Below are 16,263 nucleotides of genomic sequence, written 5' to 3' on the forward strand. Positions count from 1 at the left end.
AGCTCATTACAATGGTTAAAAGCTGGACTAAGGGGCAAACTGAGTAGATTCTGATTCACCCTTTCCCCCTTCCTGGCTATGACATTTTGAGCAAGTCAATTAAACCCTCTGAGTCTTAATTCCCTCATTGGTAAATGGGGATAACAGCACTGTCTACCTTGTAGGGTTGGCCCAAGATTACATGAGTTAATATTTACAAAGCTCTTACCCGAATCTTGGCTTACCGTACCTACTCTATAAATGGTACAGAATAGAGGCTATGTGGTTACGCAGGAAAGCCTTGTTAAGAAGCCCAGTCTCAGCCCTGGCCAGTGTGGCTCAATTGGTTGAAGCATCATCCCGTGGGCCAAGGGGTCACAGGTTTGATTCCTGGTCAGGGCATGTGGTGGGGTGGGAGCAGCCGATTGATGTTTCTTTCCTTCTCTCCCTCCCTTCCATCTTCTCCTCTCTCTAAAACTGGGGAGCATGTCTTCAGGTGAAGATAGGGAAAAAAAAAAAAAAAGGCAGCCCCAGGAAAAGGATGCCTGACCAAAGAGGCCCCTGAGACAGTGGTGGAGGACCTGTCCCAGAGTGTCAACCAGGGGAAGCAAGCCTGGGACCAGCTGAGGGGGCAACATGCCCCAAGGGGCCGGAAGGTGGAGGGAAGGGAGGCTGCTCTTGAGCCAAGTGGTCGAGAGGCATAAAGGGTCCTGGGAAATTGGGCCTAGGTGCCTACTCTGGGTGCCTCATGGCTATTGTCAAAAAAAGCTATTCTTAGACTGACAAGTAAAGATCCAACACTGAGATGAGACTAGAAGCTGAGATGGGGGAGGAACCTGATTTTTAGAAAAGGTACATATTTTCAATGACTTCCAGCCCACCGGCCCAGAGCACTGAATATTCTTGCAGATGGGACCACTGAACCGCCCTGCTGCTTCTCTGTGGGGCAGCACGGGGACCCCTGAATGCAGCTGTGGAGCCCTCTGGGGACTGGGAATATGCAACATCAGGAAGAGCTCACTTCTTCCTGTGATAGGTACTTGATGGTCGTTAGACAATTGCAATAGAATTGGCATATCTAGATTCAACAAAGCATCTGGTCACAGGTCAGAAAAGCAAAAGGGCAGGTACGTAGGCAAGGGGTCTCCTTTCCCAACGTAAGCAGATTAAAGATGATGCCACCTAAGGGGAAGACACTAGGAGCACGCCAGAGGCGCCTCTCCTGATAAGCATTTTATCAGTGACTTGGGTAATGCCATAGAAGACACACTTAAATAAGATCCTGGAAGAGCTCAATAGAATGGGGCTGCACTGAATTTAACAAGTTGAAGTTTAACAGGAATGGTTGTTCTGAGTCAGATGGGAACAAAATAGAGGCTCTACATTTAAATTCTAAAGCCATACACACTCTAGGCCAGGGGAGAAGCAGCTTAACAACACCATATGTTAAAAAGATCTGGTCAGCAATAATGTCAGCAAAGAGTGGTGTGATGTAGCTGCCAGGAAGGCTGATGCAATCTCTGGGCTGCATTAAGAGGAGCAGAATGACCCGGACTAGGGAGGTGTCTGGGCACTGCTCTAGCTCTATTGGAAGATGGACAAACTGGAGTTTGTTCAGAGGAGAACCAAGGGAGGGCAAAAAGACCTGAGCCTACATCACGGCTGGTTAATCTGGAAGACGACTCAGGAGAAAACAAAAAGACTGTCTTTCAATATCGTATTTCACTAATTAGAAGATGCAACTTTTCTCATTTATAAAGTGTCTGAAAGCAGAATGTATCTTATAATCCCCTAACATCTAACAATCTCTCTGGGCCAGGATGCAGCTGTGGCACAGTTGTCGTTTTGCCTCATTTCGATTGTCATATGGAAGTTTGACCGTTGACATATCTAGACAACTGCCACCTTTAGCATTTCAGGAGCTGAAATATTTAAGGACCATTTGAGAAAAGAATGCGGGTCCTGGCCACTGACTAAAAACGCTCTACTGATACCTTAGGATAAAAGTCAAGAAAGCAACATCATCAAAACTTACAAAATGGGTATCAGAAGTTAGAAAAAATAGTCCAAAGATGATAGAACTTAAGAAAGGTGCCACTATTTTACCAGAATATAATGGTGTGTAAAAAAATACATAAAATACATTAATGACTCTTGAGTCAAAAAGATTTTCAGAAGATATGGATTCTAAAGGAGAAAAAGTTTTAGAATGGTCATAACCAATTTATTTTTTTATATATATCTATGCAAGAGTGATATGGAATGAAAACATAGGTTTAAACTCTAAAAGGATTCTTTCAGTAAATATAAAATAAAAACTTTAAATGATAACAAGGCATGGTTCCACAGTTGAACTGGAAGCACTTTTTCTTTCTTACAAATAAAATAATGGTCTATCTTCTAATTGATGGAATTATAGATTTACTTTTTAAAAACAGTTTCTGAAGGCCTGTCCTGTGGAAAAGGGATAACTTCAAGGAAGAACAACTGGAACCAAATGCCAGGAGCCACAGGGAGCCACCAGGGAGGTGACAGGAGGAGCCATCCAAAGACGGACCTGGTTACCTCCAACGTGCAAGCCCAGGCTGGACCAGCCCTGCAGTTCCAAGGTCTGCTGGGGAAGACCACTCCATGAAGAGAAAGGCATCACGTTTTCTCTTGCACACATAGGTGTTTTGACTGAGCTGTTCTCTTAAAAGTCACTAGTTAAGGGTAAAAGCCACTTAGAGAGCCGTGCTGAATGGGAGGCCCGAGGCCAAGAGGAACCCTGCCCACATGTGCATGCTAAGCCTCCTGAATTGTGGGTCAATTCAGGAAAGGGCCACAGGGGAAGAGACCAGCTGTGTGCCAGGCACCGTGTCGGGCGTGCTGCGCACACTGTCCCACTTAATCCTCGCAGCCACCCTGAGAGATAAGTGTTATCAGTCCCATCTTACAGAAGAGAAACTTGAGGCTTAGGGAAAGTAAGTGGCTTGCCCAGGCTTTTACAGTGACTCTGAAAACCATAATAGGTCTGTGACAACACACTTTAAGTAGAAGAAACTCCAGAAGTTTTGACTGGCAGAATGAATAGAGTGATCACTTGATCAATCAATCAACGAACCATCTTGGTCTCATTTTGGAAGAACTGAAGCTAGAAGAACAAAAAAAAAAAAAGGTAAAAGCTGTTTCAGTACCCTGCCTCCAACCCATCAATAGCTCCCACAGGCACTAAACTCATGACATTTGCTGCTTGCAGGAGCAATTTATTCCATCATGGAAAGCAAGGGTGTTTCTGAGACATCGATGGCAGGGAACAGGTGCCAGCAGCTCTGCTCAAATGTCAAAGCCACAAGTGTACCAGGTTGCCATGCCTCCCATCTGCCAGGTTAACACTGAACTCAGCTTTTGTCCCCTCCCCGTGGCCAGGCTGTCCACAGGGCCAGAGAAAAGGCTGGAAAAGAGCCAGCTCTCCCAGTGTGTTCCAGCTGCCTGGTGACATCAAGTCCAGCCACAGTCCACCCACATGCTCCAGCTTCCGCCTACTGGGGAAGTGAACTCAAAGTGTGCACCAGAGACCCAGGGCAGCACCGCCTGCAGGAGATATTCAGGGGCTTACGAGGCCACAGAAGGGAGAATCAGTCATTTCAGATCACGGCCCACAATGCTTGGAGCAAGTGATGCCTGCAGAACCAGGTCCCACAAAGGGGAAGGGGGCCTCCTGGGTTCCTGTCGCATCCCAGCTTTGATGAGTGCCTCACCCACAAGCAGGCAGGCAACTGCTACTCTTGGTCCATGGGCACCCACCCCCATGGGGGCTCAGCACCTGACTCGCTATTCACCCCCCTCAAACTACCCTAAGGAAGGGGCATGAGCAGCAAGAAGGGCTTAGCCTGTAGCAAGATGAAAAGTGCGGCAGCAACCATTTTCTACAGAGGACAGAGCTGCCAAAGCTCAGAGCAGGCACGCTTGGCGGCACAGAAAGTGCCAGATGTCCCATATTCTAAGACCCTAACTAAGGAGTTCTATAATGGGCTGTTCTCCTTCTAAAGGCAGGCCTGCTCACACCATCCCCCTACACAGAAGGCTGAGGGGCAAAACGAGGACACAGACGAGGCCTTATTTGGGCCCGACCTTAACTGTCCCCCACCCCACCCTCACTCCCCACTCTCCACCACTTCTTGGTCCTGATAAACAGCTGCTGCCTTGGTCAGTGTACACATCCAAAGCATGGAGGGCAGTCCAGACCTCCTGACAGATCCCTCCCTCCTGACCCCGCCACAGGCGGATCAGCCTGAAGGATAGCCCTCACCATCCCTCTCCAATGGCTTCCCCCTGCCTGCTGGGTGAGGGCCACACGCGCACCCCAGCACTCAGGGCCTAGATTCCAACCTCGGCTTCCACAGGTTCTCTAGGCAGCCCCCATGTTTCTTCCATGTGGCACCCTGAACACACCTTCAATTTCGCACAGTTCTTTGTGCTATACCCCTGCCCATCTCTGCCTATGGAGATCCTTCCTGTCTTCTAAGGCCCACCTCAGCAACCAAGTACCACCTCTTCCAGGAAGTCTCCTCTGGTTCCTCTTACCGTGCAACTCTCCAAAGCACATTGCATACTCTGTCTCGAGGGGCAGGCATCAGGGAGCCTGTCTAGTGCACCTCACTCTATGAGCTGGATGAACTCCATTTCTGTCATTCATCACAGTGTCCCCAGCATACAACCTGCACATTGTGAACTAAGGAGCCTTGGCCACGGTGCTCCATGCCAGCCCTGATAGCACCCATTTATAATCCCTTATGATGTCCTCCCCCACCTATTCCCAGCTGACTCACCCCCCATTCTCTCAAGGTTCAGCTCCCCGTTGACAGCTAATCAGAGATAACCTAATCTCTGCTGCCCTTCCCAGTTAAATTATATGGGTATATACATTTACAAAGGCCCTCTGAAGGCAAGGGCTGAAAACAAAGGTAGGAGCTTTAAGCCCCAAGGTTCTGTGGGAGTTATTTTTGATAAGATCTTGCAACAAGTGGTTGTGCTACCCAGAGCTGCAAGTGTGTATATCCTAAATTCAAAGAATAGGAGAGCAGTTAGAAAACGGGTGTGGAGGAGAGGCTCTGTCCTTCAAAAGCGAAGACCAATTGCAAGCAGGAGAGCAGCTGGAGATCAATCATAGGACCATAGCCTGGCAAAAAGGCGGTGGAGAACAGGCTTGATTCAGACCTGGCTCGGTGACCTTGAGCAAGGCACCATACCTCCTAGGCCTCTGCCCAATATCAAGAACCCCCTGAGCCCCAGTTTCCCCATAGGTAGAATAAGGTGGCAGGAATGAAATCTGGATGATTCCAGAGGGCTCTTCCAATCTGACATTGCAAGATTCTGTGACTCGTGGCCTCCATCTCTTCCTTTCTCCCAGGAAGTATCATTTGAAACTACCCTCATTCCATTGCCTCTTAACCTTGAGCCTCCCTGAGTCCAAAGGGAAAGGAACTGCTAAAGATCTCCCAGCCAATCAGCAGGCAGCATGCAGGCAGTGGCCTCTCCCACCCCAAATGGAAGGAAAGAGCAGAAGCTGTTGGTTTCTATGGACACAGAAATGCTACTCTCATTCACACCATCTGTCCCAGCCCAGAGAAAGATAGTCAGCTAGTTGCCTTTGCTATTCTGACCTACCTTTTTAAGAGATTACAACTGCCTGCCAAATTTAAGTGCTGCCCTAAAATCAGGACATATAAGGTCTCCCTGCCTGGATGTGCACAGTTTCAAAATGGGTAGAGAGCAAGAGTGATGAAGAATGAAACTTGGAGGCAATCTAGGCCAGATTGTGCGGCCATGACAATTAAAGATCTTTAAAAATAGCTTCTCTCTTCTTTCATGCTGGAGATAAAGAGAACTTTTCAGCAATAAACAGACATCTGCTAAGAGCTTCTGAACAAATCACAACATAGACACCCTGGAGACAGCCTTGAGCAGCCCAGAGTCCTCGCCAGGTGGCCAGCGGTATCCTGCTCACCAGTGGGGCTGGGGGTGGCGGGGCAGGGGGACAGAGCAGGCGGTGGTGCTGAGAGGCTGGGGAGGATGGCGGCTTCCCCACAAGCAGGAGGAGGTGGTAGGGTGAGTTCAACATGATAGAAAATGGAGAACTGGCTGCCTTCCGCAAGGAAATAAAAGCTTAGGAACCCACTGAGAGGATTTCCAGGAAGCCGTCCAAAAGACGCCATGCCAATGTCATTCATTTTGAAAATGGGTCACTCTTCAGAAGTAGGAAAAAACCCTGACATTCTGGAGTGCCTACCGATACAGGACGCTTCACAAATATTTTAATTTCATCTCTACACTTTGAGACAGGTATAAATACCTCCTTTCTATAGACTAAACCACTAAAGTTCATTGGCTTGCCCAAGGCAACAGGGCTAGGATTTGAACCCAGGTGCCTCTTAGCACATTTGTTCATTTGCTTCGACCTCTATCACAAGCATCCAGAACATTCCTCTGAGGTTTACTCTTAGTCCCAGGCTCTCTCTGTCCACCAGTCTAACACAGGGGTATTTCTAAAGGGGAGAGGTGACAAAGTAGGGTGAGAGTTGAGCTTTGGCTAATTCAAGTAACTGCTGACTCTCAGCAGCTCTGTGGGCCCTGTGTTTCACATCCTGGTTGCGGCCCAGGAGGGCTGAAAAGGGAGGGGGTGGGGGGCGGAACACAGGCACAAAGATATGCATAGAGCCTGTCTGGTAGGATCCACAGGAGACTAGGGCCAGCAGATGCCACTGAAGAAGAAGACTGAAGGCTGGAGGACAGAGGAAGAGGGAAGATTAACTTTCCATTGAATTCCCTTTGTACTGATTGACTATTTTACATGCACCCATGTATTGTGTGTGGGAATGAATACCATGCTAACTATGCGTATGTGTGGGGGAGGTGAGTGCCATGCATCTATGCATGTGTGGGACTGCGGACCATGCATCTATGTATGTTTGTAAGGGTGAGTACCATGCATCTGAGGATGGGGGAGCGTTGTACCACACATTTATGTACATGTGGGTGGGTGAGTCATTTTCACCAGAGTCCAAAATGTGAGATACAAGATAACAAACCCACCCAAACTGGAGGTGGAAACCTGGGCCAAGCAGGAGCCTTTGGATTCCCTGGTTGCAGCAAGCCTAGAATTGAGAGGAAGCCTGAGACTTCAGCCAGAGCCTCCTCCTCCCTCCTTCACAACAGGAATGTGCTGCGACTCCAGGCTGATGGCTGAGAAGCTCTCTCAGCAGGAACCTTGTGGTCCCCAAGGCCCGCTCTGGTTGCAGGAGCCCCACAGGACATTTCCTGGAGAAGGAGAGTGACTGAATCCTCTCCCTTAGAGCCTGGAGAGAGGCCTTCCGGACCCGCTGCTTATTCCCCTATTGTTTTCCTTTTCATCTGGTTATCAGATTCCTTCCTTCCCCAAGCAGGGAGATCCTGACTCATCACTTTAACATTAAGTTGTGCAAAGGCCCAGCTGTCCTGATGCTGGAGTGACAACACCTGACGTTATAGCAACCATAAACTCCACATACCACACCTCAACCCCCATTCTGCTTCCCTGAGGAAAACAGCTGTCCAACAGAGGGGTCAGCAGCTCTGCCAGGCCCCTGGCAGACCCTGGGGCCACTCTGCTCCAGGGAGCCACTCTCCTTAGTGACCAAAAGTCCAACTTCTTTCCAGGAACTTTTTCTTCTTTCCCTACACCTTATCCACCTGGGCCCAGGTACCGGCTAAACCCTGAAATCCTGCATATCTTCACCAGAAACAGTCAGTACTCAAGTAAGTAGCCAGAGCCAGATATTCAGTCATGAGAGCAAAGAAGTAGTTTCCATGTCTTAACACATTGACACCACAGTGGCAAGGCCAGAACACGCTGTCCCCGGACTCCCAATCCTGTCTCCGGAATGGCTGGGCTTCTAGACTGGGTGTGTCAGCAGCTCCGGCCTGCAAATGTTCCATAAACCTGCTGCGGTGGCAGCTCTGGGACCAGGAGCTGCCCTCCAACTCCTGGCCACCCAATTCTTGCAGCCAGCAGAAAGGACATCTGCACTGGACATCCCCCACTGCCCAGCAAGGAGAAAAACCTGAGCCCCAAACCAGCAGGAAACAAGCCCTCTGGATTCCCCAAAGAGAACTTTGACTGAGCCTTGGAAGAAATGCAAGTGCTGGACAGCCCCTGGGAGGAGGGCATTTAGGGTGGGAAATTACCCTGACTCTCAGGCGGGAGAAACATGAGTGCTAATAAAAAACACACTAAAAGCCCTGGCCAGGAAGCTCAGTTGGTTAGAATGTCATTCATATACTCCAAGGTTGTGGGTCTGATCCCCAGTCAGGGCACATACAAGAATCAAACAATGGCCCTGGCTGGTGTGGCTCATTGAACTGAGCATCAGCCTGCAAATCAGAGTCGCTGGTTCAAGTCCCAGTCAGGCCACATGTGAGCCAGGTCCCCAGTAGGGGGTGCTCAAGAGACAACCACACATTGATGTTTCCCTCTCTTCCTCCCTTTCCCTCTCTAAAAATAAATAAATAAAAATCTTTTTAAAAAATCAAACAATGAATGCATCAATAAGTGGAACAACAAAATCGATGTCTGTCTCTTCTCCTTGCCTTCCTCTCTCTAAAATCAATAAGTAAAATTTTAATAAAAAGAAAGAACTCACTAAAAATCCCAGCCCTAAGAACATCAGCAGCATCCACACACACCACTCCCTGCCAGTCACCACAGAGACAAGCAGGTCCTTCTGTGATGAACTGTACTAATGTTTAGATAGAGGGATGGGTACAGAGCAATTACATTTAAGAAATGATACCATACCTGATATTTACAAAAGGCTCTTCATTTGGGGCTCAGGGATAGATGCTTCCTCAACAGCTGACAGAAAAAGGAATCATCTCAAAAATCAGACTCCATAGTGAGGCAATCCTGCAATGAAGGTTTGTTTGTACCAGAGGGCCCACGTCCCCTATCACCCCCACCAGCTCTGAGTTTCTGAGACAAGATGATTGGTGCTTTAGAGAGGAGGAGCCTTATCAGCATGGACCAGACATGTTGTCTACCTCTGGGGAGGGTGCAGGGAAGAAAACAAAATGGTGAGGGGAGGGATCAGGATCCCCCAAAATGAGGGGACCAGAGTGCTTGGCTATCAGGCACTTTCTGAAGAGGACAAGATAGGCCATCGGAGTCTGAAGCTTTGCCCTGGCAGCCTTGTTTCAATACAGTATATCATACTGTCTTCCTCTGATATCTACCCCAATTTTTTTTTAAAGTCAAAACCAGGAGGTTAACATTAGAGCAACTGCAGGCTGGGGAAATGAAATGAAATGAAATCCTCAGGAAGAAGGGAGGAAGTAGAATCACAGAAAGGGTGAGGCTACATGGGTATCACAGCTTCCCATCTCCTAAGCCCCAGCTTTCTTTATTTTTCTAACTTTTAGGAAGTCCAGGTATGTTCTTTAAAATAATACTATAAAATAATTAAACATCAAAATTCTAATGGCTCTGTGACCTAATCCACATGTATAAGCTACACCAAGTGCATTTTTAATTTTGTCTACCCATCCAAATTGGTGGAAGGATGTTCTCTTTTTTAAGAAAAACACAAATATTTGGGTTTTTCATTATAAAAATAAAATATTTTTATTATAAAATTTTGGAAAAATATGGAGAAGTAAAAGATAAAGGGGAAAAAATTCGACTCTGGCCCTACCATCCAGAGAGAAAGACTTACATTTTGTTATATTCCTGCCCAGTGGAAAAGACTATCAATGGTTAAGAATGATGAAGAGGAGGATGAGGAAGAAAAAAAGAAAAAGAACCTCTTCATTTGAGGGCTGTTTGCAAAGACAGGTCCCTGCCGGTGAGTTAGAAGAGATCTGTGGCAGTGCCCAGCACCTTGAAGAGGCTGAACAGAGAGGGACTCAGGTGTGAAGCTCCTTATCAAGGGGAGGAAGCACACCTTTCCTCCCTCTTAGGCCTCTGGTCTCCTTTTCCTTAGGACTCCTACAAAAGTGCCAGTGGTAGAACTACCTCTTCACCCCAAGTTCAGACAAGACACTAAACGATCAAGTGTTGGTTTTCTGTCATGACCTACCAGTTGCAGATGCATATAGATGTGAGAAAGACACCACAACTTGCCCAGGTGTGAGGCAGGTTAGAGAAGGCTCCTGAAGGCACAAGGGAAGAAGCGCTGTCCAGAGAAAGGACAAAAAAAGAGAGAGTGTTCTCCTCGCAGTCCAAATGCCAAGTGTCGGGGTCTTAACATGGAATCCCTGTGGCTAAGTAAGTCAGGATTCAAAGGTCAGGCAAAAATGACCTCAGTCTCTGTCAGCCCCACACATGATGTGGGGGTGGCCAGTTGCTGATCAGGGCACAAATGCGGCTGTCTGGGCTCCCCACCACAAACCAGAGCAGCTTAGGTGAGCACAGTGAAGAGTTCTATTATTTCAGGATGTTTAGAGACTGACGTATGCTGAGGAAAGTCGACACGCAAGCAAGTCATCTCTCTAAAAACCTCTTATCTAAACGCAGGCCCAAGCAGTCACACAAAGCTGCGACAGGGTTCATTCATTCAAAACGAACTTCCTGCATGGCTAGGACACAACTGGACAGATGCACAAGGAGCCTCCACCCCATCTTAGACAAGGGACTGGGATCCAGCATGGCAGAGAAGCCAACTCCACTCTCAAGGGGTTCCCTGTCCAGTGGAGGAGGTGGGCCCTCAAAACAGGGAGTAATTGCTGGCTAAAAGCGGGGTGGGGTGGGGTGGGTGCTGCTTCAGGTTAATATAGGCATAAAGGGACTCACAAACAAATGCGCTATACAGACTCCATCTGGGTTCTGATTCAAACACTCAAAGAAATCTGAATATGGACAGATGAGACCAAAGAATTACTGTTAATTCTGTTACATGCAATAATGGCAGTGTGTTATGAAAGAGATTATTCTTTCTAAAATAGATAGAAACTAGATTATTTAGGAGGAAAATGACATAATACAGAGATTTGCTGTGAAGTACCTCAGGAAGACAGAACAGAGGGAAGAAAAAGGAGAGGGAGAGAGGGAGGGAGAGGAAAAAGGAAGGAGAGAGAGGGAGGAGGCGGAGGAGAGGGAGGGAGAGAACACCAGCTTGGCATAATCTCGAAATCTTAATGGCTGTTGAAGCTGGGCAATGAGTATATGGCTCGTTATACTATTCTCTCTATTTTTGTGTTTGAAAATATCCATGGCATTTTTAAATAGACTGCTGTCCATCATGGTGGATATCCTAATAAAAACAGGCATGAAAACTAAGGGAATACAAACCAAAGAGGATTTTTGAGAACGAGAAAATAAACCTGCCAAGTTTATGAATATTTTAAATGATATTTCCTGGGGGGGGGGGGGAAGACACATTCACAAATAATTACAGCAGGTCCTTGAATAATGTGGTTTCATTCCAAGTCATTTTGTTATAATGTTGATGAGATGACACAGGAACCTAACTGTTGCTTATATCAATTAACTTATGGTAAACTTGTTTCATTATATATTGCTTCACTTAAAGTCACAGAACCTATCAACTATGTTAAGTGAGGACGGACTGTACAACATAACGTGGAAAACAGTACACACAGCAAGGGAGCTGCACTCACCAAACCTCCAAAGTTCAGAGGATGGCCGCAAAGTTTTCCTGTTTCCCTTAGTGTTCAATTCACCACGCAGGCCTCTCTCAAAAAGACAAGGCCAGAATCCTAGCTTGGTTGCTCACTCGCTGTATTATAGGAGCAAGGTGTATCCTGAGTCTCAGCTTCCTCATCTCTCAAATGGTAATAACTCTACCTGCTTCTTCAGAGGGCTAATATGGGGACCTAAAGATAGAAAGAATGAAAAATCCCGGCATGATAAACAGTATTCCATTTCTTGGCTCTTTAAACACCAGAGACCCTTAGTCTGGAAAGGCTTCAAAGATGAACAACGTTCAGGCCAAACCGTGCACCCATACCCCACCCGCCCCTCCAGGGTCAAGGCTCTCCACCAGGATGGCAGGACCTCTACCCTTCAGTAGCAGGGAGTAAAAGGGGCAGGCCCATGACTGGGAAGTACACCCAGATGGGGGTGTAGACATGGGTGGAGAGAACAGAGACACACCCCAATACTAGGCAGAGAGTGATTACCATACCTGTTCCTCTGCTCCTTGCAGCTACAGGGAATGGGCCCGAATGACCATAGCTACAACGAGCCTTAGTCCTTAAGCTGATGTACGCTAAAGTGTAAACTGGTTGGGTTATTAAAATAGTCGCAGGGATATAAAGTACAGCAGAGGGAACACAGTCAATAAATAATATTGTAATAACTATGTATGGTGTCAGGTGGGTACTAGACCTATTGGGGTAATCGTTTCATAAGGTATGTAAATGTCTAATTACTATGTTGTACACCTGAAACTAATATAAAGAACATTGAATGTCAACTGTAATTGAAAAATAGTTTTTAAAGCCTTGCACAAGGTTGCCACCCCTAACACAAACGATCTCTCTCTGTCTCAGGCCCCTCCCTGAAGCAAGAAAATAAATAAATAAATAAACAAACAAACAGAGTGTAACTGGTTGGTAGTAAGCTTATGTTATAATGAAAGTCATTATAATATAATGAAAGTAGTTCAGAAAGTAGTCATGACCTTCTTTTAGAAGAGGGGGGTGAACAGGAAGCCAGAGCCCTGGCCCTGAAGGAAGGTGGTAGGGGTAATAGTAACATCATTTTTTATGAAGGCCTGCTCAATTTTCAATTTTCAATCAGCCACTAACCATTAACTGGTATACTCCAACACTTTTCCTCCCTCCAAAAAAATAAAAATAAAACTAGAATCAGTCCTAAGGTAGAGGTTATTCCAGCTAACACAGTTCCCTTAGAGCATCCCAGAAGCCACCTCTCAGAGGGGAGACCGAGTCCATGGCATAGGCAAGCTTTGCCCCCAAATAGCACCCAAACACCAACATTCAATCCCTTCCCGCCATAGCATGACAAACACCAGCCATCACCCTTGATCGGAGGACACGGTGGGCAAGGGTCCGTAGGTTGAATAATCTGGGCTAACCTGGGCCAGTTCAAGTGCTTTACCAAAGAAGCATCTCCTGAATCTTTGGACAGAATCTTTGCAGAGACCAGGAGCCTCCCGTGAGCACATTAGCAGGGCCATGAACAAGCAGCAGGGCACAGGGGCAGGCAGTCGCGCACACCACTTTCCACTGCCATGGGGCTCGAGAAAAGCACCGGTCTTAGTTCTGGCAAAGCTCAACCTGCTTTAAGTCCTGGCTCAGCTACGTTCTGTATGGCCATGGGCACTCACTCTACCTGAGCCTCTTTCCCCATCTCTAACGTGAGGGCGAAACTGAGTTTTTGAAGAGTAACCATGAAATCGGCTGCAAAAGTACCACAGGGCAGGACCTGTCCCCCCAGCAGAAGCTTAATAAACTTGTCTTCTATCTGCCTAAAGGCGAGTTCTTACTGCAATTAGAGTCTCCAAAGCACCAGATGAGCTGCCCTGGAGAACGGAGGCCAACTTGTTGGGTCCTCTTCCCCTGGGAAGGGGAAAGGAAGAGAGCTTGTGTACGGGTCAGGGCACCCGGGAATGCAAACGTCGTGGTCAGGGCCAACCTGCCGCTGGCTTTATTCCCGGGGGACCTACCCAGAAGGGGGCCGGTTAGTGATTTCAACCTTCGCCTAAGCCATTGAAGACTGTGAGCAGGCAAGACTGACAGCAGGAGGGTCCACATGCTGCTGAAGTCACCCCCCCCCGCCCCCCGCAGAGCCTGACGCACCTCCAAATAAAAGCTCTCAGGCTTTAAGAACCCAGGCTTCAGAATAAACAATGTGGAAAGAGGTACACGTTTACTCTGGTTTCAACACGCCTCTTCCCCATCCAGCAAAGGCCGTTCCCAGCTCTGCCGAGAGGCCAGCCTAGGATAAAGTTAACCCCGCCGGCTCCAGCCTGGAAGCAAGGTCAGCGGCGGCAGGCGCTGCGGGCAAGACCCTCCTTCTCCCTGGCGCCTGCTCAGCAACGGCCAGGTGGGCGCTGCGGACGCCCTGGGAGGGGTGCGCCGGAGCCTGGCGCGAGCGCGGGCTGCTGGGGGCGCGCGGCGCCCAGAATACAGAGTCGCGGCCCCTCGGGCCCCCGCCACGGCCCCGGCCCCGGCCCCAGACCCGGTCTTAGCCCGCAGGCGGCCAGGCCACTGGCATTTGACCCGACTTCACTTCCTGTTGTTAAGGAGGGAGGGGAAGAGACGGGGGCAGTGAAGAGCCAGGAGAGAACGTGAAAGGCACGGAGCCCAAACCGTGGGAAGCAAAGTTTGGGGATAATCTTCCGCCCCGGTGGCAGGAGGCACCGCTGGCGCATTGCACCGGCTCCGCGTTGACGTTTGGGGATTTTCTAGGCTTAGAATTGCCGGTTTTGGGTGTTGGCGGGCAGAGTAAGAGGTAGTTCTGGGCGCGGAAGGGAGGCTCTTCTTTCGTTCTAATCCGTTCAGAGACTGACAGCGGCAGCCCCGGCCTCCTGGACAGAGCCACCTGCTCGCCGGGCGCCCGGTGGGTTTGAGGCAGGAGATGCTGGAGCCGCACCTGACCCTCCCGGGCGCCAGCTGGGGCTCAGAGTCCAGGGTCTGCCGGCACGGCACCCACCCACGCCTGTCCTCCCGGCCGCCCACCCACCTCGGAGCCAAGCGCCGCTCCGCCTTACCGAGAGCCGCGCCGGCCACGGAGCCTCGGGCCAGCTCCTGCCTTCGCCTCGGGCCGCGGGCGCAGCGGTCAGGACTCGCACGCCGCCTGCAGAGCTGGGAGCGAGCTAGACGGCTCCGCGCAAGAGTAGCCGGGCGAGCGCCCGCAGTTCTGCGCCTCGCGGCCCACGAAGCTTGGAGCCTCCCCCATCGGCGGCGTGGCCAATGACAGGGCAGTCAGGGGCCCGGCCCCGCCCGCGGCCCGGGGGCTGCCACCAATGGCAGCGCGGCGCGGAACCCACCCCCGCACGCCGCCCGCACGCCGGCCGCTCCACTCCTTTGGGGCCAGCTGTCACCGTGGCTGCTGCAGGCGCACGTGGGCTGCTGCTGGGCGCGAGCTCAGGGAGCGGAGGGCGCCGCCACCCTGACCGGCGCAGGTTTGAGACCAGTGGGGAGGGCCGCTGTGGGCGGGGCGTAGTGGTGCAGTGAGATGAAAACCTAGGTGCTGGTGTTCTAATGTCAAGAGAGAGGCAAGGGCTGGGCCGCAATCTTCTTAGTCTAGGCAGCTGGAAAGCGAGCCCCGTCCTCCCTTTTTGGACTTTGGGAAGCACTTCCAGTAATGGCTGTGAGTCTCCCTCCGTGCTTTACCTCTTGACCATTCAGAGTTTTCAGCAAACGCCCAGCTAACTGATAGGCTATTCCCCTCACCTGGATTGCCTTTGCTTAGAATAAAGCTGGTGGGAAGTAGGGGAGTGGTACTGATACCTGTTACCTAAGGACCCTCTTTGCTTAGCTGATAAATGGGGACCTTAATCTCTGCTCTGCCTCTCCCCAAGCACCATTCACAGAAAACACAGTGTAAATGGTGTGAGGCCTAGTGCGGTGTGAAGCGCTTTGCAAACTGTGAACACTGCAGACACCTTGGATATGAAACAAGGATCACATGGGCAGAAGTCATGTCTTGCTCACCTCTGGAGCCCAGGGCTCATCACAAGCTTGGTCAAAAGTAGGCATCAATAAATGTTCTTGGAACTGAGCTGACATAGTGGGGAGTAGAATAGGCAGGATTGGGCAATAAGAAAACAGCACTGTGACTCCAGGCTGCTGGAATTTCCACAACACCAGACCACCCTCTGGAAAGACTGTATTCCATTGCCAGGCAAGTATAAACAGAGCAGCTTGGGGCTTCAAACTTGGGGCTTATGTTTCTTTGTTTTGTTTTGTTTTGTTTTGTTTCTCTACTCCTTACCAAGTGATGCTGCTCCAGCCCTTTTGGGTTTTCCCAGAGAGTGTCCAACCTGGAAGCTCTCTTATTATCCTCAGAGTTTAGTTTCCTGCAGGTGAACTTTCAGTAAAAGCCATCCCTGCTTAGTTTGCAAGACTGCCAGCAGTTACTCACAGGGAGCAGTTCTCGACTCTGATGGAATTCTGCCTGTGATGTTAGTTGGAGTGTTCTCTGTGAACATTTTTCTCATTTAATTCTGACAACAGATCTGTAAGGCATGCACCGTTATTATCATCCCCTTTTACCGATGTGGAAACGGAGATTCAGCGAGGTACAGTAACTTGTCAAGGTCACATGGTTAATAAGCATTA

At 49.2% G+C, this 16,263-nt stretch overlaps 1 protein-coding gene across 2 annotated transcripts in view; it reads right to left on the reverse strand.

Moving 5' to 3' along the window:
- Positions 1–14,866, reverse strand: part of MICAL2 (microtubule associated monooxygenase, calponin and LIM domain containing 2) — a 207,136-nt gene extending 192,270 nt beyond the window's left edge. Inside the window, exons 1-2 of one of the 2 annotated variants that reach the window (XM_054586094.1) lie at positions 14,691–14,866; positions 11,611–11,826 (exon numbers count right to left, since the gene is read on the reverse strand). The gene's annotated coding sequence lies outside the window, so the exon portion shown is untranslated. The remainder of the gene's footprint in view (positions 1–11,610; positions 11,827–14,690) is intronic. The other variant, XM_054586095.1, reaches the window with a different exon arrangement.
- Between the last annotated feature and the right edge of the window lie 1,397 nt (positions 14,867–16,263).

This window comes from Pteronotus mesoamericanus, unplaced genomic scaffold (genome assembly GCF_021234165.1).
Source record: "Pteronotus mesoamericanus isolate MK-2021 breed Mesoamerican mustached bat unplaced genomic scaffold, CSHL_Meso_final contig_90, whole genome shotgun sequence".
Taxonomy (NCBI): Eukaryota; Metazoa; Chordata; class Mammalia; order Chiroptera; family Mormoopidae; genus Pteronotus; species Pteronotus mesoamericanus.